The sequence below is a fragment of the Orcinus orca genome, chromosome 11, assembly GCF_937001465.1.
Source record: "Orcinus orca chromosome 11, mOrcOrc1.1, whole genome shotgun sequence".
Classification (NCBI taxonomy): Eukaryota; Metazoa; Chordata; class Mammalia; order Artiodactyla; family Delphinidae; genus Orcinus; species Orcinus orca.
Window position 1 is genome coordinate 74,653,255 of NC_064569.1, and position 23,797 is coordinate 74,677,051.

The 23,797-nt window shown below is 38.2% G+C and overlaps 2 long non-coding RNA genes across 2 annotated transcripts in view; one reads left to right on the forward strand and one right to left on the reverse strand.

Annotated features, from left to right (window-relative positions):
* Window positions 1–23,797, reverse strand: part of LOC117201169 (uncharacterized) — a 116,876-nt gene that overhangs the window by 13,718 nt on the left and 79,361 nt on the right. The window lies entirely within an intron of this gene.
* On the forward strand, window positions 4,053–23,677 carry LOC117201170 (uncharacterized). The gene is made up of 4 exons (XR_004483147.2): window positions 4,053–4,342; window positions 11,298–11,395; window positions 13,551–13,624; window positions 23,541–23,677. It is a non-coding gene; the product is annotated as an uncharacterized LOC117201170 (long non-coding RNA).

Here is a 23,797-nt window from a genome sequence, read left to right on the forward strand (position 1 = left end):
GACTTGATCCTGGAATTGTGTTGTAGCATGGAAGCTAGAAGCTCATTATTTCACACAATGGACTATCTCATTCACTGAAACGTTAACACCCATCTGTGATTTTGCATAAGGTGCAAAAGAGCTCTGGTAAACCAAGCAGGAGTCCTGACAGCCTTTCAAATATATACTTGGATAAGTTTCCTAGGAGTAGTAAACCACAGAACAGTGCTTTGAAAAGTCCATCCATGATGTGAATAAATGTTTGTCCTCAGATTGGAACCTCTGCATTCATAAGCAGTCATTCTTCACTGGGTCTTAAAGGGAAATCTCTTAATCGAACGGGTTTTTCAATCAGAACAGAATGACAGGCCAGTCAGTACAGTGCTAGCGATATACTTCCCGCAGAAAGCTAGAGTGTAGGTTACTGTTGAATAATGGAATCTGGAATCTCAAACTGCCGTGCCTTTCCCTGCAGGTCTGTAAAGGGATGGTATATTTCCCCCCTTTAAGAAAACTTAAAAAAAAAAAATTACCTAATTTGAGCATAAGAATGGGAGTCAAATGATTCCCAATGAACCACATGACATTTTAAAATAATGTCCTTGCCCAGTTTGACATGAAATATATGACGTGACCCACGTGCTTCTTCCCTAATGAAAAGTGCAACACTACCCACCACTACCTAGGTCCCTGCCTTTCTTCCTTTTCTTTCCCAGCTTTTGTCTCTTTTGTGTCAAACCTCTCACTGTGCAGTGTTAATCTCTCTAAAGTCATTGGGTGCTTATTGTTGTTTTTTGCCATTTAAATAAAGCATTACATAGGGAAAACATGTTTTAAAAAAACTAAGATCATTGATATTCAAGTACACACACACAAAGCAAATGAAAGAGTTTAATCAAACCATGCTGTTTTCTGCGAAGTGTTAGATTGGCTGACAAGAGACTATTTTACAATTTTACCTAATGCTTTTTATAGAAGATTTTTAAAAACCCCATTCTTATCTAATTCTAAAGAATGAGCAATTCGACTTTTTTTGGAAAAACATAAACACACAAATCTGTTCAAAAGGAATAAAAAATAGTAACATTTAAACCTTGCTTCCAGAATATATATATATATATATTTTTTAACATTTTGTTTTAAAATTTATTTTATTTATTTATTTTTGGCTGTGTTGTGTCTTCGTTGCTGCTCGCGGGCTGTCTCTAGTTGTGGCGAGCGAGGGCTACTCTTCGTTACGGTGCGCTGGCTTCTCATTGTGGTGGCTTCTCTTGTTGTGCAGCATGGGCTCTAGGCATGCAGGCTTCAGTAGTTGTGGCGCACGGGCTTAGTTGCTCCGCGGCATATGGGATCTTCCCAGACCAGGATTCGAACCCGTGTCCCCTGCATTGGCAGGCGGATTCTTAACCATTGTGCCACTAGGGAAGCCCCAGAATATATTTTTTTAAACATTTTAGGAATATTCTATTTAATGTCTTATATTTGAATGTATGTTTTTTAATAGCTCAGTTTCTGAAAAGGAAATATAATATTTAAATCTTCGTCAATAGTTGAGAAATTATTCAGAAATACGATGAAGTATACCCATTCCCAATAAATCCTTTCATAGAGTTTAGCAATGTATTTGAAAAGAAAGGTACCTTTAATTGTCTGATAGGGCCTCTGTGAATTCTGAGATTCCCATGCTTTTTCACCTAAATCAAAGTGAAATTTACCCTGGCACAGCACAGACCTCAGGCACCACTCTACTGTTCCATGGAACAGATGTTTTGGAATTCACATAATGATAGACAGACTTCTTCTATGAAAGGTTTCTAGAATGAGGGCTTCGGTGAAACTGGTCATGCCTGTATTAAGACCTTTCACTCAGCAGGACAATATTTGCATTTTTGCACTTATCTGGCAATCTCACCTTTTTTTAAAGAAAATTTATTTATTTATTTATTTTATTTTTCACTGCGTTGGGTCTTCATTCCTGCACACAGGCTTTCTCTAGTTGCAGTGAGCAGAGGCTACTCTTCGTTGCGGTGCATGGGCTTCTCATTGCAGTGGCTTCTCTTGTTGCAGAGCACCGGCTCTAGGTGCATGGGCTTCAGTAGTTGTGGCATGCAGGCTCAGTAGCTGTGGCTCGCAGGCTCTAGAGCGCAGGCTCAGTAGTTGTGGTGCACAGGCTTAGTTGCTCCACAGTATGTGGGATCTTTCCCGACCAGGGCTCGAACCCATGTCCGCTGCCTTGACAGGCCGATTCTTAACCATTGTACTACCAGGGAAGCCCTGGCAATCTCATCTTGATTTAAAAAAAAAAAGTCAAGTTTCTTTTAACTTAATTGCATATTCCATTTTTTTCAAATTACATTCCTAACATTTAGAATGTTGAGTCATCAAGACTGAACGTAAGATTTAACATTTTTCTGAGCTATCATCTCAGATAATAGTTAAACGAAGAAATACATCAATCAAAATCCATCATAAAACAAAGACCTTTGAATAACTGGCACCCCAGCCTCTAAACAAGCAAGAGACACAAATGGGTGACCTCTCCTAGGCTAAACTCTAGATGACCCCAGGAGTGCACTCCTGGCATAAAAGGGTACATGTCTCTTGTGTAAAGAAGGTAAGAAGATTCAGCCTCTCAGAGGTTAAGACTGATGCCCACTCATGCCCTCACCAACCATGCGACCTGTGAGCCAATCCCTCCCAGGTATCTTGGCCTGGATTGTTGATGAGATTGTTGAGAGTTTGACTATTTTTTTGTAATCATCTGATACTGCTAATGTTTACTTAGCCCAACCCATCCAGTCCCTGGGTGTGGGGTATTTTCAGAGGCAAGCTGACTCATTCAAGCACTAAAGTACCATTTAGGACATTGCGGCTGTAATCTAGTAAATGCCACCTCGGTCTCTGCTTAGCCAAGCAACATCCCCAGTTCCCATCTTTGATTTTACTAAACCAGAGGAGGGTCAACACATGGCCTTTACAATAAAAAAGTCTGTACTCAGTCTTGTTTGAGAGTTGGAATTCAACATTTTCCAAAGGTTTCTATTATCTAACTTTAATTCCTATTACCCAGTGGACACAATACATTATTCCCTGATTTTACACAATTCCAAGGAGCAAATTTATAGCACTGTGCTCCTGGAACTAAGTATATACAGAAGGAACTAGATTTGCCAAAGGAAATTTGCTACTTTTAACTTTTCTCTAGTCATACAATAGCTAATCATTAAAATCTGCTTGTGTGGTACTGGTATCCTTACATTTTGCCTTTATCAGTTTAGAGAATGGGCAGTAGATTTGCTTACTGGCTTCTAGAGTTTTCTCCAACAAATTTTTACAAATGTGCATATTTTCATAATACCTGAGATGCAGAAAATCAACTGCAAACGAAACATAACATTCAATTTTATGCTCTCAGAGTCTTACGTGCATGTTCTAACTTAGATCAACTACGCACACCCTAAAGAGTAAAACATGTCTTCGTGATTCATGTAACACAAAGGTGACTTCATCTGTTTTAACCCATATTGGAATATTCATCCGTGATGTTATATTCAGAGAATTTACAGTGAAATGCTTTCAATTATAAGTATTTATGGTACATGTTATAGAATGGCATAAACTAAAAATATGTTTATAGATAAACTCATAAAATACCTAGACTCCAGGCTTGGCTAGAATGTTAAAGTATGAAATATACAATCTCAAAATGGCAGAAATCAAATTGCCAAGGTATTCTCTGATTCATTGTATAGAATGAAACAGCACTTTCATTATTAAATGCTTACAAACATAATAAGCCATATATTAATTGTTTCATATGCATTAAAGTATATAAACCAAAATAGATTGCTCTGAAAACCGTTACATTTATTTGTCAGTCAAAAGTGTATTTAGATTTCAGCCTAGAAATTTGAAAATATTAATCAAATGTAGTATTTATGACTGGGAAATTTAAATTTTTAAAAAACTTCAATAGGTGACTATATTATTTTTTTTTTCTTTTTGTAAAAAGTATTTTGGGGTTGAATAAAAGAAACTGAAAATTCACTTAGACATTCTCCAAGTATGGAAAATAAGGAAGGTGCATATCCCCCTACCGTTTGGAATAATTTGCTGTCATTTGGGGATGACTTGACAGACCCATTGATACAGCAACAGAAAAAATAAAATGCAAAGCAATAGTTAAGTATCTGAAATTATTACTGTCCCCATAAGTGAGAACAATAAAACTTAGGTGGGTAAGGCATTTTGACTAAACGTGGTGATTTCCTCCATCTTCTTCAATCTTTAACTTTTCCAGATCACAGATGCCACTTGCCCTGGAGGCTTTGGCCAGAGGACAGGAGATTACCAAAGATAGTGGGTGAGTCATGAGAATTGTATTAAAGAGCTTATCATGCTTTTTCTGAAATATCCTTTTACTATGAAAACAGAGGAGGGAAATCTTTAAATTGAACAGCCTTAGTCAGAAAAGAAAGGCATACACGTTTAGGTTTCATTTTCAAAACAAGATTGCTTTGTATAACTATAGAATCCAGTAACACACACACAAATATTTCTGTGGGGTAATATGAAAGCAAACCCTACCATGCTTAGTAGCACAGTTTCCTCCTTTTTCAGAATCACTTTATAGTAAAACGTGAAGACAGGTAGTTCCTTCTTCCTGTTGCTGATGCCCACTCTGAATTACTTCAGAAGGATTCAGGAAGGATGATAACATTAATTCAAATTTCAACAACTATCCCCTATTTTACAAAATGATTGCTTCTGTTTTATATAATTTTATCTCAGAAACCCCATGGCATAGTTTGGGTAGGTGCTGTTATCATTCCTAAGGTACAGATGAGGAACCAGAAGTTTGAAGGGGTTAAGTGACTTCCCCAAGGTCACGTGCTACACCTGTCACTCAGAACTCTGTTCCTGGATCCATCCTCTTCTAAGCCTCCAACGAACTTCCACGTAAAGGATAATTCCCTCTCCTCATATACACAACACAACTTTTGAAAGTTTGTGAAAAATATTTGGAACATATGTATTATACTTGAAAATCCCTTTATTTTTTTTTCCAGCAACTAAGTCATTTTCCTCTCTCAAAAAGCTCATCAAGCTTTTAAGGTACCCCAAGAATTGTTCTCAAGTGGGAAACTTATGGAGAGCTATTTTAACAAAACAAAATTAAGCTTCTGTCTTCTGCCTGTTATCATTCAAACACCTAAGAATGAGTGATATAAACCCCTATATTGAAATAATGAGAGCAGATGCTGTAAATCTGCTTTGTGCTATACAGTATCCACTAACCATATGTGGCTATTAAATTTTAAATTAATTTTAATAAGTTAAATGACATAAAAATAGCAGTTCCTCCATCACACTAACCATGTATCAAGGATTTTATAGCCACAGGGGCTAGTGACTATTGTATTGGACACCACAAATATAGAACATTTCCATCATTGCAAAAAGTTCTATTGGCCAGTGTTGGTCTAAATTCTAGCTGTTATCAGTGTCAGCCTCCTTCCTTCTCAAGCAACTCAAACTCAATGATGCTGTCCTCTGGACTGAATGGCATCGTGTGTGTGTGTGTGTGTGTGTGTGTGTGTGTGTGTGTGTGTGTGTGTGTGTGTGTGTGTGTGTGTGTGTAAAATGAACCATGATTCTATTTTTGTGGATAAGGAGATCAAATGAGAGGGCTTAGCCTTTGGAGGTGGGTTGTTTGGGGCAGGCACCAGGGGGAAAGAACCTTCCCGTGAGAGAGGCTCATGCAAAAAAGCCAGCATGGTACAAGGAGCATCCAGGGAACGTGCTCCATCAGCTCCACCTGAGGATTCTCTCTAAGGAGCCAGGTAGCTGACTTGGCTGGAAGAGTGAAAATAGGGAGAAAGATGAAAAACTCTGTAGAAAGGACTGAATATTGTTCTTACTGAACTGTCTGTCACAGATGGCCAGGCATTCCTGAACTTTTAAAGTAGGTTAATCTGAAGAGGCAGTGGTTTGGGGAACAGGAATGCATTCAGGCCAGAATCCTCCATCTGCCACCTTCTATCTCTCTAGCTTTGGCCACATTTAACCTCTATGAGCCTTAGTTTCAAATCTTATTTGTTCTACTGAAGGCTAACCTCGTAAAAAGCATAGTATAACAAAAGGAGAGGAATACAAAGAACTCACACAAATAGATAATTATCCTATAATTCCATGAATCTGATGACAGACATAGGCACAGTCTTGAAAGACTTTGTGGTGGAGGAAGTGGTATCTGGGCTAAATCATTAAGGATGAACAGCAGTTTAGGAAGGAATAGGTAGTTCATGGAGAAAAGAGCATGAATAAAGAATGGAGAAAAATATACGGCTATGAAAAAATTTATATATAAAAAGAAATCCTTCCCCACTTTGAAAAAAGAGAGAGATTTATAAAATAGAAAAACACTCCATGCCTGAACAGGTAAAGAGTTAAAGAAAGTAGAGAAAAAAATATTGTTTAAAAAGGAAAGAAAACAAAAAGAAGTGAATGGAGATCCCAAATAAATTCCTTTCCCACCAAGAAAAGCCTTTTCTTTCTTTACATTCTGCTTCTGCCTTTGTGGTTTATTTGCAACTGCACAAGACCATTCAGCAGCTGTGTTCATAGAAACTCCTTCTCATTTCTGGTGGGACAGGTTGCACCAGTGAATCTCTGATACAGACAAACTAGGCAGGCAATTCTTTCAGATCCCAGTAGCAGCAACCCCTCCCCACCCGCGCGCGCGCGCACACACACACACACACACACACACACACACACACACACACGGCTTCTCACTGCCCTGCCTGTGTGATCCCCTTCCCCCGGCACTGGGAATCCCTCTCAAAATTAAGGCTGAGCAATGTTTGACCCCTCTCTGGTATGGCCAGTGCAAATTTTCGAGAGAGAACCTTCTCTTGGATTCCCTTAGATGTCAATGCTAATCAAAACCTACAGACTTACTATCACCTCCTTCTGAATCTAGATGTCTCATGAGGCTTCAGTTTTTGGTGTCTAGACATGTATTATTTGGAACCACAGGCTCCCTGGGTAATGTTCAGAGAACAGCAACTCACTATCTGACCCCTAGAGAGAGACTCCGTGTGAGTCATTGACCCATTCCCCTGAGGAAATGTTTTTTCTGGAAGCAGGGAATGAGACGCTCTCATGAAGAGTTGTCCCACCTGGGGATCTCCATTTAATTTTTTATTAACAACCACCAAAAAAACCCCTGAAAAACACTAACTCATTTCTGACACAATTTGCTATTTATTATTTGTGACACTTAAACAACAAGCTTTAAATTAAGGCTCCCTGAGAATGTTAGATTAAAGGAAAGATATTCATATTCCGCCTGGGATTGTTAGTGACTAGGGAGTGGTGGAGAGAGAAGGTCTATATCCATCATCACAGCTCTCTTTACTCTCTCCTCTGCCACTTCTGCCATCCAGAAGCAGGAGGGACAGATCAGCATCATCACATTCACATTTTGGGAGGGCACTTGGGTCAACGGCAAATGTCAGTAAACTTTGGTCTACAAGCCAAATCCAGTCCGTCATATGCTTTTATAAATACAGTCATCCCTTGGTATACACTGGGGATTGGTTTCAGGACCACCTGAGGATACCAAAATCTGTGGATGCTTAAGTGCCTTACATAAAATGGCAGAGTACGGGCATACCTCATTTTATTGTGCACCTCTTATTGAACTTTGAAAATACTGCATTTTCTACAAATTGAAGGTTTGTGGCAACCCTGTATTGAGCAAGTCTATCCGCACCATTCTTCCCACAGCGCTGTTCATTGCAGGTCTCTCCATCACATTTTGATAATTCTCACAATATTACACTTCTATTTTCATATCTTCCCAAATACGTTAAGTCATCTCTACTTATAATACCTAATACAATGGAATTTCTAGGTAAATAGTTGCAAATACAATGTAAATACTATGTAAATAGTTGCTGGCGTGTGGCAAATTGAAGGTTTGCTTTTTTGGAACTTTCTGGAATTTTTAAAAAATATTTTTAATACTCACTTGAATCCACAGATGCAGAACCTGCAGATATAGAGGGATGACTGTAAAGTTTAATTGCAGCACAGCCATACTCATTTGTTTACATGTCACCTACAGCAGCTATCATGCTGGTAAAGTTGAACAATTCCAACAGAGACCATATATGACCCACAAAGTCTAAGACATTTACTATCTGGCCCTTTACAAAAAATGTTTGACTTGATCGAAGGTAAAGCAGAGACATACATGAGGAACAGTCTGCTCAATATTTACCACATTTTGGTTCATTTGACAAATATTTGTGAAGAACTTCCTGGGTGGGAGGCTCTGAGGATACAACAGGGAACAGAACCCGCAGAGTCGTTTGCTTCACAAAGTTCACAGTTTTCTCAGGCTTTATTGCAATGGTCCCTGTTCAACATTTTTTTTCTTCTTCTATGTTTGTTAAATACAAGCTAGTATTACAATACAGTAATAGGCATGGAATAGGGTATCAACTAGAGTTACTAAATACAGGATGCCCAGTTCAATTCAGCAAACAGGTACTAAATTAAAATAGCTACTATGAAGAAAGCCAAATGCTGTAATATTATCCTTCCTCTGAATGGGACATCAAGAGAGGGCCGAAGAGAAGTGTTCTGTACATGTAGGGTGTTTTTATCCCATTATCAAGGAGACAGAGGTTAGTGATGGATAGAGGTGACTGATGGACCTTAACCATGAGGACAAAGCCATCTCTGTGTAGATGTATGTGTCAAGCTATTTTAAAATGATGCTAACAAATATTCTATTAAAAAAAGTAGTAGTAACAAGGGGAGATATTTAAAAAAAAAAAAAAAAGAGAAGAGGAAGAGAAAGCTCTTTCCTCCTTTCTGGTAGAAGGGAGAAAAGAGAAACCTGTACGTAGTGCACAGAGGAAAAACCCAAGTTGAATAATTCATGAGTGTTGAGAAATGTGAGGAGTGCTCATGTGTACAAGTCTCATTCTGAAAACATCTGGCTTAACAAATCTGGGATCTTAGTGTTGTGATAACAAGAAAAAAGAATGGAGGGGAGAAAATGTGGTGGTGGCTGAACTTGTCACATATATGTAAAATCTAAACCCAGAGTGTTCACGTGGGCAGAATGGAAACCCTTCTAGCAGCATGGCAGTGAGTCCTGCACAGTCAGTTCCTAGAGACAGAGAGCATGCAAAAGGTCACGTGGTATTTGCCCTCTAAAATAGATGAAAGCATTACTCCATTTCATCAAACTAGTATTTGTGTTTACAGGCATCGGTAGATATTTAACTCACACACAGAGGTAATATATAAAACCAAACATAGAGACAGAGTCTGTTGTGAGCATTTAAAAAATCAAACCTGGACTACATTAGCTAAATCTTAAGCAATCCCTAAATTTAAAACATAAATAAGAAGTGGCATGTTTTCAGGTCATCCCTGAAGGATTTTCATCAGGCCTTCAGTTTGTCACAGTAGCAGACTGCAGATTTTTCCTCCCAAGAAGGATTTTCTGATTTGTCACACATGTTCCCATTCATTGGTCCAGTGCCCTGGCAGAACCAGAGATTCTAAACTTGTCCGGAAAAGGGTTTCATAATTCATCATGCATACCACTCTCCTTGGCGCCAAGAGCAGTGGCCTGTTCCAAGTGCATGCTCTTGGACATTCACGGTTGACTAAAGGGACCAGATTTTTGATAAACTAATGTAGGACAAAGGGAAAGAGCCTGATAGCACAGGGCCTGCGGCTGAGATAGAGGAGGGAGAAAGAGACAGGGAATAAGGCTGTGGTGAGAGGGGCAGGTGGGGCTCCCCTTGTTGGGTATCCCATGAGACAAATGTGTGACTGCACTGGTTGAGGAAGGTTGCTCCCTGCAGTAAGGGGGGTAGGGAGGGGGTGGGGAGTACTAGAAGAATAGTGAGATGTTTGGAAGGATGAGAGAGGAGGACAGGCAAAAGGGGAAAGGAGAGTCTGGGGAGAGAGCCAATGCTCCAGGACAGATCGTTTTGGAAAACATGGTGCCTACCAGCCAGCCCAGGAAGTTCATGTTGAGGGCCATCGTCGGTACAAGGTGACCATTCACCTTGGCTTTGATGAGGCTGGGCAAAAGGGGGTGGAAATGATGCACGGGGCCCATATCATGCTAACATTCTTAGAGAGTGCCAATTTGTCTACAGAGGCAAGACATTCTGAAAATTTTCCCATTTCCACTGTGTTCGTAATGATTTCAGCAGTGAGTCATTTAAATTCAAAATTAAGATTTACTTTGTTTGAAATGTTTCACCTTAGAAAGCTGCAGCAGAATCATAAGAAAAGGAATATGTTTAACTATTGTTAAATCTAAGTATTCAGTCAGCCTTCTTCTCCTTCTGAATATTCAAATTGGAGAGCCACGGAGGACAAAGAGAAAAATAAATGCATTTCTGATAGCAAATGCAAATTAATGCCTGCATTCTGCCTAAATTCCTCCAATATATCCTTTCAGTTGTTTTCTTTCATCACCATCTGACTAGAAAACTTACATAAATTTTTTTTGGTTGGTAGGTGAGTGGGAGTCTCTTTGTAAATTTTCTTATTTAAAAAACATTATATTGACAATTAAAGAAATGCAAATTAAAGCTGCAAAATAACAATACCGCTACCAAAATGGTGAAGATCCAAAACATTGATAATTCTCCAGATGGGTACAGTTGTGACAAAACAGAAACTGCATACAGTCTTGATGGCCTTATTAAATAATATTACAGTTTGGACTGACAATTTGAAAATTTATCTACACTCTAAATCCATTTCTCCCAAGAATTTTACATCACTTGATTTACTCCATAGAAATAGTTGCCCAGTTGATCACACATATATATGAACAAAGATGTTCACTGCTGAATATTTCATAGGTGCAAAGAACTAGAAATGATTAAAATGTTCACCATGAGGGAACTGGTTTATTACATTATGGTACCTCCTTTCAACAAAAATCCTGAACAGCCTTTAAAGGAATGAGCTACAATATGCTTCTGCATATATTATATATCCTTTCAATATATTAGATGGGGGATGGGCAAGGGGAAAAGGTCACAGAATAGCATTATAATATGATTCTAATCTTATTTTAAAAAACATTATCAGTGGATAGATTTCATGAATATTTTACAGAATTGTTATGCAAAGGAAACATCTGCTAGGATTCACAACAAAGTGTAAGCAGTGGCTACTTCTGGAAAGCAGCAGGTGGAGTTTGGCAGAGATGGGGGACTTTTACTTTCTTTTCTTACTCCACTGTATTTTTCCTGTTTTTATAGGCCTGTGTGATTTCATAATTCAAGAAGGTCGATGTAGATACTCAGATATTTAGTTTACTTCTTCTCTGGAAAATCCCAGGATTTGTAGATCCTCCCAGGTAAGAGTCATCATATGTGAAAAATGCAACGTTTTACCGTTCAGTACTGATCCTGTTCCTTTCTTTCAGTGATTTCTACTTCAGCCTCCCAAAAGTCCCTGGAATTCATAGCATCCTCTAAATTCAGCTGTCCGGTCCCTGCTCCATTCCTTCACCGTAGGCCCCTCTACCAACATCATATGCAAGCCTTTAGGGATTCCCATACAGAAAGCAGGGTGAAATTCCAACCCTCACTTCCAAACTCTCACCATGGCAAAACTCTGCAAATTTTATCTCCAGTAGTAAAGGTTGATGATCTACCATTATATAAGAACAACTGTTAGATCATAAAATAGAGCTAAAAAGCTAACATTATCCAGGTGGGTGGTACTCAACCTTCACTGCATGATAGAAACACCTGAGGAGTTTTAAAAAGCATAGAGACACTTGGACTACCCCCAGACCAACCAAAACAAAGTCTATTTTGGAACTTATCTAATCCCTTATCAGAAAGGTAAGGACACTGAGTAGCAGAGAGGATGAATGACTTGCCAAAGGTCATTCATGTGCCAGTTGGAAGACATGTTATTCACCAGATTTTAATTATTTGTCTAGGGTGCATGGTAATAAATAACCCAGATACTGGAATTAAGCATACACTTTTTATTAAAATTAGAAAATCAGAAGGTATATTTTTCTATTCTGAGATATATACTACTTGAAAAGTACCATTATTAATGACACTAGTCCATGTTAGTCCAATATTAGAAAAATAGATCTCACGTTGCCTTGATTGTAAATAAATAATTTCTCAGAACATTGTGTCTAGAACAGTTTAATTGCCCTAATGGCTTGCATCATAACTCATCACCCCATCAGAGGCATCAATACAAAGGCTCAACAGTAGATTTAAATGTCTTAATAAAAGAATATTATAACGACCTATATTATCTCTGTTTATAGCTCAGCATAAATTAGGTCAGAAAAGTAATTTTGAAAATCATCCCCGTATGTTTAAATCTAGAAAACCATCTAAAATTAATCAAATTCCCACAGGGATTAATGCACAAGTCTTAAGTTTTTGAATTGTTCTGCAAACAAATCCCAGGGCATGCCTAATGATTATGAATATTTTTAAGAAGCCATTTTTCTCTCACAAATATTTCTATCTCAACCTTTTAAACAGTGAAGAACTTGAATTCACTTCAAGTTTTCATACTAAAAGTACAGGCACCTCTCCAAGCCAGACAAACACACATCATTGCTGCACAGCTCAGAAATCAGAGTTGTTCAGCTTTTCCCTCAAAGAGTTTGGGAACCAGTTCGCTATTGAAACCAAGAAGGACAGGGCTCCTGGGCATGAAAGCCTTTTTGTCCCCAGTTTCTTGTAGGCAAGACTCCAGCCTCCCTGACCTTCCCTGAGTTGCAAAGGGCAGATTCGAACAGTTGCTAAACAAGGGAGGGGCAGCAAAGAAATCACCTGACCAAGATTATGGGGACCAGAGAAGTTCATCAAGATTAAGAGACCAACCACCTGAGACGAGATTAAGCGAGTGCAGGCCCTGCACACACCCTAATCTTATCAGCAAGCCCACCCTTGAACTATTGCTATAAAACTCCTCACCAAACCCTCCTGGGTTGGGACACATAGTTTTTGAGGGCAGGAGTCCACTGTGTCCCCCTTTGCTGGAAAACCAATAAGGCTATTCTTTTCTGCTTCACCCAAAACTTTGTCTCGTAGATCCAATCTGGCACCGGTGCAGAGAGGCTGAGCTTTCGGCTTCCCTATTGATGATTCTCAGGCAAAATTCTAAAATTCCTCCTGTAGTAGTCCCAGCTTCAAGGTCTCAAATACCTGCTTCATGAAGCCTGTGTCATAAGCAATACTCTCAGTTGACTAAGAGAGAACCTTTAAAGGAAAGACTCTAACCCTTTTAAAAACAGTTAACTCTCTGGGATATCTTTCATCAAATACATCTTAATCTAAATGTGGCTCAAGCTAGGACAAAGGGTATCAGGCAAGAAAGGAAGAAAACTCCATGGTGGAATCATAACACACTTATGTCCACAGAAAATGGAAAGTTCATTTCTAGCATTTGTCTTAACATGTATGAATCAGGCATTCTAAAAATATAGGAAGTGTCTTTGATCTGCTGCTGCTTTTTGTTTTTTTCAGAGAAAACATCAATCCTAATGAACTTTTCAAACTTCTCTGTGAACAATGTAAAAGCTAGATTCCAGCTTTAAGCAGTAAGTCCTTACAATTTCCCTCTCTTTGAATAAGGACACTTTAGTCACTGCCCTGAGAGAATTCATTATCTTGCTGTTGTTTTGTTTTAAAAATTCTTTATCTTTGTTTTTGTTTATCTTTTCCCCACACGAGAAAATAGTTAACTTAAAAATGAGTTACTGGGGGCTTCCCTGGTGGCGCAGTGGTTGAGAGTCCGCCTGCCGATGCAGGGGACGCGGGTTCGTGCCCCGGTCCGGGAGGATCCCACATGCCACGGAGCGGCTGGGCCCGTGAGCCATGGCCGCTGAGCCTGCGCGTCCAGAGCCTGTGCTCCGCAACAGGAGAGGCCACAACAGTGAGAGGCCCGCGTACCGCCAAAAAAAAAAAAAAAAAAAAAGAGTTACTATTGGTGTGGTTGGGGCAGCCTCATTAAATCTTTCAGAACATTAAATTCTCCATCTTTTATTTTCCTTTCAATAATATGATAAATCCTGTGGGTCTTTGCCTGAGCTAAACAATGTGGCATTTACTTATTCAAAAACATTTCCCAAGAACCACCTAAAAAAGTTTCTAAATGCCTTAATAATATTATACTAATCCATCATGCTGCTCACTATTTGCATAGTCATTTCATTGGATAGTTTATGATAAATGGAAGTGAAAGGATTTTCTTACACTGCCATTTTTCACAAAGCTTGCTTTCTTATTAGAACAACATTAGAGGTAGTTTCCTTCTGAGACCCCTTCAGTTAGTTTCAATTTTCTAAAGAGATATGGGGCTGCCCTGGCAGCCTGCTGATCTTATATACTGATCTATCCTCCTCTGTTAAGCTCCCCTCCCATGCTGACTTCCTGAAGACCACCTTCTGGAAAAAATAATCATGAAAATTCCCATTCAAGTCTATGCAGCCAAGAGCACAAGTGCTCAAGATTCTTTCACACCCAAAGCTTCTATGAGTCGTTGTACTTCTTTTGTCACCTCTTCCCAAGTACCTTATGACTAATATGGCCTATCCAAACTTCCCATGGCATATTCATCAATGGCTAAAGAACATTATTGTTATGGGCTCAATGATGTTCCCCCAAAATTTGTATGTTGAAGTCCTATTCTCCAGTACCTCAGAATGTGACTGTATTTGGAAATAAGGTCTTTAAAGAGGTAATTAAGGTAAAATGAGATTATGTGGGTGGGTCCTAATCCAGTATGACTGGTGTCCTTATAAGAAGAGGAGATTCGGTAAGACACAGACATGCACAGAGGGAAGACCATGTGAAATCATAGAGAGGAGCTAGCCATCTACAAGCCAAGGAGAGAAGCCTCAGAGGAGAAACCCTGCCGAAACCTCGATCTCAGATTTCTAGCCTCCAGAACTGGGAGAAAATACATTTCTGTTGCTGAATCCTCTTAGACTACTGTATTTTTGTTATGGCAGCTCTAACAAACTAATGCAAATATTTTTCTCTAATTCAAGTTTTAGCACCTATTTGAGGTCAAGGAGAAATGTGGGAAAAAGTAAGACTGGAAAGAAGGACTGGGCCAACATCAGATATAGTCTTCAGGTATGGGAAGGAATTAGAATTTTATTCTAAATGAGATAGAGGGGGGAATATGGAATTCAACAATATGGACAAGCCCCTTTGAGAAAGTAAGATTTGAACAGTTTTGATAGGCAATGATGTCAGCCAAACGTGCAGTGGATTAAAAAATGTCTAAATGGGTGGTAAGACCATGGACTCAGGGAACATAGGTGATGAAACTACCTATGTCTTTCCTCTAACAAAAACCCATGTCACACTACTTGGTATTTAATATGAGAAATTCAATACAAGTTTAATGCCTTGATCTAATATAAACAATTCTGCTTCCTCAGTGAAAAAAAGAAGCAGCAGTCCCCTGACAAATGACTTACCCCTACCACCAAAACAAGCACATTCTTTTCTCTTGTGAAGTTGACTACTTGTAGGACAAGTTATAATTTATCCACATCTTACTTACATTTAGGGTAGCCTAAAAATATTTTCTCTAGAGACTGATATTTATGGACTTGCATCATTATGCTAAAAAGACACAGAATGTTAGGAAACTGTAGGTCTGAAGATTCAATTTTCTTTTGCCATTAGGCATTGGGTGCCATTAGCCTTACATCTCTAGTCATTGTACTTCACAAGTGAAAACTAAAAATCATATTTGTGCTACCTTGTGACTTTTCTCTCTCACATCCAAATTCTCAGGTGATTATGTGAAACCTTAAATAGGTCATAATAATGGCCAGAGATTATCATCTGCTTGCCAGTGCAATCTTGGAAGATAGCACTGAGTTTTATAAATAGAAACTTTTTTTCAACTCACCTGCCTGAAAGTAGTCATAATACAATTGGGATTTCACTTGAAAGTTGCATGATAGCCAGAATCAAACCTCCAAGGTTTCCTGAGATGTTGTCAAAGTATATTAAACATTGGCCATTGTTTTGCTCTTTGGTAGGTTGGTCTAATTGAAACTCAGTGAGATAAGGTATGCAAAATACTTAACACAAATGTCTGGTGGACACTCATAAAATGTGTAGTGAATGAGTTATTAAATAAGTAAATGAATATATCATAATTAGAGCAAGAATGCGGCTGGTTATCAAGGAAACTGAAACTGCGTCCTTAAAGGTTGTCAGGAGCCGTATCTTTGCCATTATTTCAGCTTCATTGTTCTTCTCCACTACCTGGCTTTCTCTGCCTCTTTGTTCCTGTGGGTTTCCTAGTGCTCCTGAGTTTAAATCTCTTTCCTTTTTTTTTTTTTTTTTTTTGCGGTACGCGGGCCTCTCACTGTTGTGGCCTCTCCCGTTGCAGAGCACAGGCTCCGGACGCGCAAGCTCAGCGGCCATGGCTCACGGGCCCAGCCACTCCGCTGCATGTGGGATCTTCCTGGACCGGGGCACGAACCCGCATCCCCTGCATCGGCAGGCGGACTCTCAACCACTGCGCCACCAGGGAAGTCCCCTAAATCTTTTAACGTGTCAATATATTATTATTTATCCACCCCTCAGAGACTGTTTCTTGTTTCCAGTACTAAATCTCTGGGGTGATCTGACAGGTTCAGCTTAAAGCAAATGTCCACCCAAGGTCCAACTGGCCTTCACTAGGAGAATGGGTTTGCACATGAAAATCATGGCCCCTGTGTAAATTACTTAAGTAAATGGAAGACCAGTTCCCAGAGAAAAAGGAGTTGTTTTAAGTCGGGCAGATAACCAAACGATGTCTTCTGATGATTGATGGTGGGGAGGGAAGTGAAATTTTACTGAAAGATGAATAAATGAAAGGACATCAGGATGAGATGCAGAGGAAAGATGAGAAAATGATGACTTCGAATCAAAATGGAAGAAGGAGATTTGGAGTCAATATCACAGAAGAATCACTCATAATTTAGTGTGTCATTTCTCTGCTCATGGTCACATAGGAACTTTCAGTTTTGCCAAATATACATGTTTCAAATTAACTGTATTTCAGAAATTCTATTATATTCATCTCACTATGATATATGTGATTTGTTGTCAAGAAATATATACACATAGTATGTACTTACATGAGAATCAGGAAAAGTGAAATCAACTATGAATATCTTTACATTTTCTATTCCTTCTTGTACATTTGTTAATCAAGAGTAGCACAATAATCCATTTCAGAATACATTTTGACATTCCTTCATTATTGAATGAGAGTAGCTTATATTTTTTAAATCAGCTAAACTTTGGTTTCTGCTGAAGCAGTAACCAAGATGCTCTAGGTTACAAGCTGAAGTTTGGAAAATATTCAGCCTGCTGACTTTTATCCTCTTTTTTGGACAAGATGGGTATGGGTAATTTGGGCCTCTGGCTATAAAACATGAACCTGTCTATCTGCATTATTAATGGATGTTTGATGGGATGAGCCAACAGTGACTTTGGTTTCTTTGCAAAGAGACTGAAAGGAAATTTCTTGAAATGGGAAAAGTCAAACTGACAGAAATATGGTGATAATAACAACGAACATTTTAGCTTGCTTATGATCTTCCAGGCACTGTGTTGAGTACTTGAAATGATTCATTTGATGTAATATGTATAATTAACCTATGGCACGGATACTATCATTACCGCATTTTAAAGGTTAGAAAACCAAGGCTTCAAGAAGCTGAGTAGCTACTCAAGATTACAGCAGCTAGGAATAGGGTAGAACTGCAGTTTCATTTCAGGTAACATAACTTTAGAACCATCATTCTCCTCTAGATCTTAACTTATAGCTTTACTGCATCCTTCATGTTGAGGATTAAGCTCCTGGCAGAGCCAACAAGTCATGAAAGTACTGGGGCTGAAATTTCTCTCTCTGGGCTGAACTACTCCTTGATTTTTTAAAGCATGAGGAGAAGGACATAGCATAAACGATGCTGAATACAGATACAACTAAAACCACTTTTAAAAATCCCCAAAACAAACAGTTGAAAAGTTTCACGTACACTTATTCCCTGGTTAATATATTACACCAACAGCTTTTAGATATTACTCGCATTTCAGCTGTTTCAATTTTCTGACCCCTAAAGCTGGAATTTCTCATTCACAGATAGGGGGAGAAACAGCAGGGAGAAGCTAATAGAAGGGTTATACCAAGACTATAATTAATTCTCCACAGGAAACACCAAGGAAATACTCCATAAGAGGAGAGAAAACTTCTGACCTTTCTTCCTCTCCTATTACATAAAAGGGGAAGAATATTCTGGGTAGATTGTAAACCCAGATGCACATTTACTTACGACCTCCAACCATTCATAATAAAAATCCAACTATGACGTGTATCCATAGTGAAATCATACTAAAACTTTCTTTTGCTTTATTTTGGATAGAAATGGGCTTAATTCTCCTTAATCTATGTATATACAGTTATCCCTTGGTATCCACAGGGGATTGGTTCTAGGACCCCCCAGGATACCAAACTCGGAGGATGCTCAAGTCCCTTTTATAAAACGGTGTAGTATTTGCATATAATCTAGGCACATCCTCCCATATACAGTCAGCCCTCCATATCTACAGGTTTCATATCCGCAGATATGAAGGGCCGGCTATAGTCATTGTTCTATACCATTTTATAAAAGGGATTTGAACACCTGTGGATTTTGGCATCCACTGGGGCTCCTGAAACTATCCCCCATGGATAAAGACGGATGACTATACTTTAAATCATCTCTAGATTACTTATAATACCTAATACAATGTACATGCTATGTAAATAGTTGCCAGGGCACAGAGAATTCAAGTTTTCCTTTTTGGAAATTTCTGGAATTTTAAGAAATATTTTTGATCTAAGTTTGGCTAAAACTGCAAAGGCAGAACTCATGGATACAGAAGACCAACTGTAAATATGGATATGGCTCTATAAATATACAGGTATATCAAAAATATTCTGAACAAAAAAGGAATTTGCATATTTTCAGTATTTTTATCATTTCTAAATGAGATAGGCAGATATCTTACAGCTGGGATCTGTGACCTTGATAGTCATACTTTGCTTAAAATAATGGTCATACTTTATTATTTCACCTATTCTTAAAAGAAGAAAAATACCAATACATGGGTGTTCCAGGAATTACAGGCCCATCTGTTTATTTTCCCTGTGGTACCCATACACTTCCCTCCCACAGCTTCTGGATGTGCTCCTAGGGTGTGAATATGGGAACAGAGAGGAGACAGAGCCCTCTCGCAGAGGCTCACTAAATGTGGGATGAGAGGAACAGGGCAAAGAGATTTGCATGGAGAAGAGCAGACGGTTTTGGTTTTAGAAGTTAAAACCCAAATCCTGAATCACAAATTCTTTTAACCCTACCACAGAAGTCTTCATCATGAATACTCTCTTTGGTCTTAAAGTAAACAGTACTCATCCTAAGCCTTCTTCAAATGCACATTTTTTTCCCTAGGCTAATGTGCAGATTCAGAATTGGAAAACATAATTAAATTGTATCGTATCAAGTATTTTTAAGTATTTTATAATACAAATTTGAATGTGTTTATTGGCTTTTAGCTATGCTTCTTTGCATTATTTTTTAATGATTGCTTTGGAATTACAATATACACCTCTAACTTTTCACAGTCTTCTTATAGTTAACATTGTACAGAAATTTTCAACCATATAGGTCCATTCACCCCTTTCCCTGTCCTTTATAATTGTCATATTCATTACATCTTCATACAGTAAATACCTCATAGACAATAATGTAACTTTTCAAGTCACATATATTTTAAAGAAATTAAGAATAAAATAGTCTTTATGTTTATCCAGACCTTTTCTAATGCTCTTAATTACTTCCTGAAGATCTGAGCTTGTATCTGCTTTCATTTCCCCTAATTGTGAAGAATTTCTTTTAGCCTTTTTTTGTAGCACAGGTCTGATTGGTAATTGATTCTCTTTATTTCTCTTTTATGTAAGAAGTTCTTTATTTTGTGCTATTTCTTGAAGTATATTTCTATTCTTTTTCCTGAATATAGAATTCTGGATTGAAGTTTCACTCTTTCAGCACTGTGTGTTACACTGTCGTTACACTGTCTTATGGCCTTCATAGTTTTGTTGAGAAATTAGCAAAACTTGATCACTGATCCACTATGTATAATGTGTCATTTTTCTTTGGCTGCTCTCAAGACTTTCTTCTCAACTTTGACTTTCTAGCAGATTGACTCTGATGTGCATAGGTGTGGCTTTCTTTGCACTGACCCTTTCTAGATTCACTGAGCTTCTTACATCTGAAAATTTATGTCTTTCACCAAACTGGTAAAAATTTTGGCCATTATTTCTTAAAATATATTTACTACCCAATTCTTCCTTCTCCTTTGGGAACTCCAATTACATATATATTACACATATTATACCTTTTTATATTGTTCCTCAGGTCCCTGGAATGCTGTTTTGTTTTGTTCCCCAGAATGAATAACTTATATTGTTCAATATTAAATTTTACTAATTTATTTCTCTATCTTTTCTGTTCTCCTGTTAGCCTATCCAGTATATTTTAATTTTAGATTGGAAGTTTTTATTTATAGAATTTACATATGGTTCTTTGATATATTTTAAATTTATCTGCTGAGTTTTCTATTTGTCATTTCTTATGTGTATACTTTCCTTTGTTTTATTGTGCTTAGTTGTAATAGCTGCTTTCAATTCCGTAGTCTGCTAATTCCAACATCTGGTTATTCTTTGGACTGGTCTTGGTTGATTGTCTTTTCTCTTGAAGCTGACCCATACTTTCCCAAATCTGTGTACATCAAATAATCTTGAATTGTGTCCTGAACATAGTGAGTGATCCAATAATGATTTTCTTGTCCTTATGTTAGCAAGTGATTAATTTTATTGCTCTCAAACTGGAAATTCTGTCTTTTGAGTGGCAACTAAAATATCAGTTTTATTCTTTCATCCTCAATTGACTGCTTTAAGTCTGTCCCACAAATGTATAGTTGAGGAGTCAGTCTAAGGTCTGGGCAGAATGTATACACAGAATTCGGAACCTCTCATCTCTGGCTCTCTTCTTTCCTGGATTCCCCTTCCCTTCACTTTCCCAGCAGCTGTGCTTTCCCTGATCTCTGTCCTCTCATTTTTCAGGGCAAAAGACTGGTTCCACGTGTAAAAATGGGACATTCACCCATGTCATTCCATTTATCCAAGGGTCAACTTCTGCCCAGAATTTGTTCAACTTTCTTTATTCTCCAATATAGTAAAAATTATTCTTAAAATTTTGTCCAGAGTTATAATTATTATCTATAAGAGGTTTAGGTCAGTAAGAGATTACTAGGCCACACCAGAGAGCAAACTCAAGGTTATATTGACACAATGTAGACACTGATTGCTTTTATTATTTCTTTCTTTCTCCTCTTCTTTTATTTTTCTTAATTGCATTATTTGATTGTAGAAACAAACTTTAAAGAACATAGTTTGATGATTTTGGGGAGAGGTTGTGTTGTTATTTTAGTTTTTCATCTCTTTTTTAATGAAATGGGTAGTTTCCCTTCTCAAATATACGAGGCAAATTTACTATGAAAATGAAGTGTTTGAAGAGATGTAATCAAAGAAAAGGAAACGTCACAGCAGGGTAGAGTAGGAGTTAATTCCAAATACATTGATGACACATCAGATGACAGAGAAGTGGTAAATGTGAGAAAAGAGAACCAAGAAGAATTTGGCCAGCACTCAAACCCAGGTGTGAATTACTCCAAGGTGCACACTCTTGCCCACCCATGCTATACTGAGGAAGAATATTAAAACTGAAGATGGGAAAATACCATTTAACATAGAGGAGAAAAGAGAAGCCAGTGAATTTTTTTTTCAAAGAATGTGAGGAAATTAAAAAAAAAATTATTTTAGAAAATGGCGCTGTTTGTGTTATCTAACAACAGAAACCAATTTAAAAGGGGTTTCTGAATTCTAAAATTGAAATCTCAAGCTCTTTGTATAGAATTGGGCAAGTATCTTGAATATTGTAGAGAAGGAGCAATGAGATTTGTTAAATACATTTAAAGAAGCATTCGTTCCCTGGGATGTCATCTTTATTGCCCCTTATTACTATTTGCTATTATTGTGGAAAATAAGGTAAAGTATTTTGACCATCTATAAGAGCTTCAGGAATCTTGAGTACTAAAGGCAGTTGCAGCAACTTCTTTAGAAATACCTATCAATAGAAAAGCTCTTTCTGACCACCTGTTTGCACACATACTCTGCTGTTGCGTCACTGACACATTAAAGACCACATTGATATACGTTGACAGAAACAACCTACTGATCAACCTGAACAAGTGTTTGCATTAAATAATAATTTATACTCTGTAAAGCAAAGGTAGGTGCATTCACGGTAGGGAGGCAGATAGAGAGACCAGCAATTTCTTGTTTAGACAGAAAGACCTGACAAGGAAGAGTTCATTAGGGTCTCTGGAGAGTAGCTGACAGCTGAGGAGCTGTCAGCTCTGTCAAAAGACCTTTGAAAATAATTCTTGTTTTTGAATCAGAATTTTCCTAATCACCAGCAGGACGCCAGAATCACATTGTTTACTTCCTTGCATATTCCCTCACCCTTCAGTGCTATTACAATTTGCCCAAAGCCTTAGCTGCCTTCAAAACTTTTTTACTTTGGCACACATGCCCACAAACAAACTGGAATTTGTTTTCTCAGAAATCCCTTTATTTATCCTTGCTTCTATTCTGGCTAATTAAGTCAGTGCTTGCCTTGAAATATGTCATTGTTTGTGTATGTGTGTGTGTCTATGTGTGTATAAGACAGACATACACACATGCACACACAAACAAGCGCAGAGATTAACTTGGTGTCTCTAAAATGAATAAAATGAAGACAGTAGGAATAGAGTGCTAGACCTGCAAAAAGAGAACTTATTCAAATGACTATTGTTCAAGAAAAGCAAAACCCCAAATATCCCTGCAGACAAATCCAATGTAAGTCACATACTTTAATGATCTGCCTCTCAGATTTCTTCTGCTTACACGTAGCAGTTTCTAATTTTCTATCCCAGAATCAGGATAGAATTCAGATATACACATGTTGGCCCTCAGCACCACCATTCCTAGTCTTCATGTCTATTCAACTTTGGTATCTTATCTTCGCACGCAGCTCCTTCCCTGCCCCCGACATGCCTCCTCTCAATATTACCCTCACAGCAGTGTTACCCGCAGCTCTACTAGCAGCTTTGTATGTCCTAACAGCTTATACCAGCACTTAGCTTGGATAGGAAAGACGATGTTCATAAATATGTTTATGTACCTCTTTGAATGTGATAAATGCATTAGTAACAGTTATTATAAAAGGTATGAGAATGATTATCCTCATTTTAGTGTGGGGAGAACTGAGAAATGTTCAGCACTAGCTCAAGAGTATATAGCCAATAAGAGACAAAGTCTAGATCTGACTCTCAAACCTTGCTTTGTTTCAGCCACTATACCAGACTGCCACCCCTGAAGCAACCTCTTTTTCCTTGGTTGGTGGTTGTAGCCTCCCTGAAGTTAGAAGATGTGTGGGACCTTGCCTCCAAGATTCTGAGTACAAAACTGCCTCCTAGGTAAACCTACCACTGCTGGATGAATTCCTTTAATGAAATAACAGAAATTCTGTGTCACTTTTGGTGTGTGGTTTCCTTGATTTTCTTCACTATCTGACTGCTTCGGAGGTATGGTAGTGGTTGAGCTACTG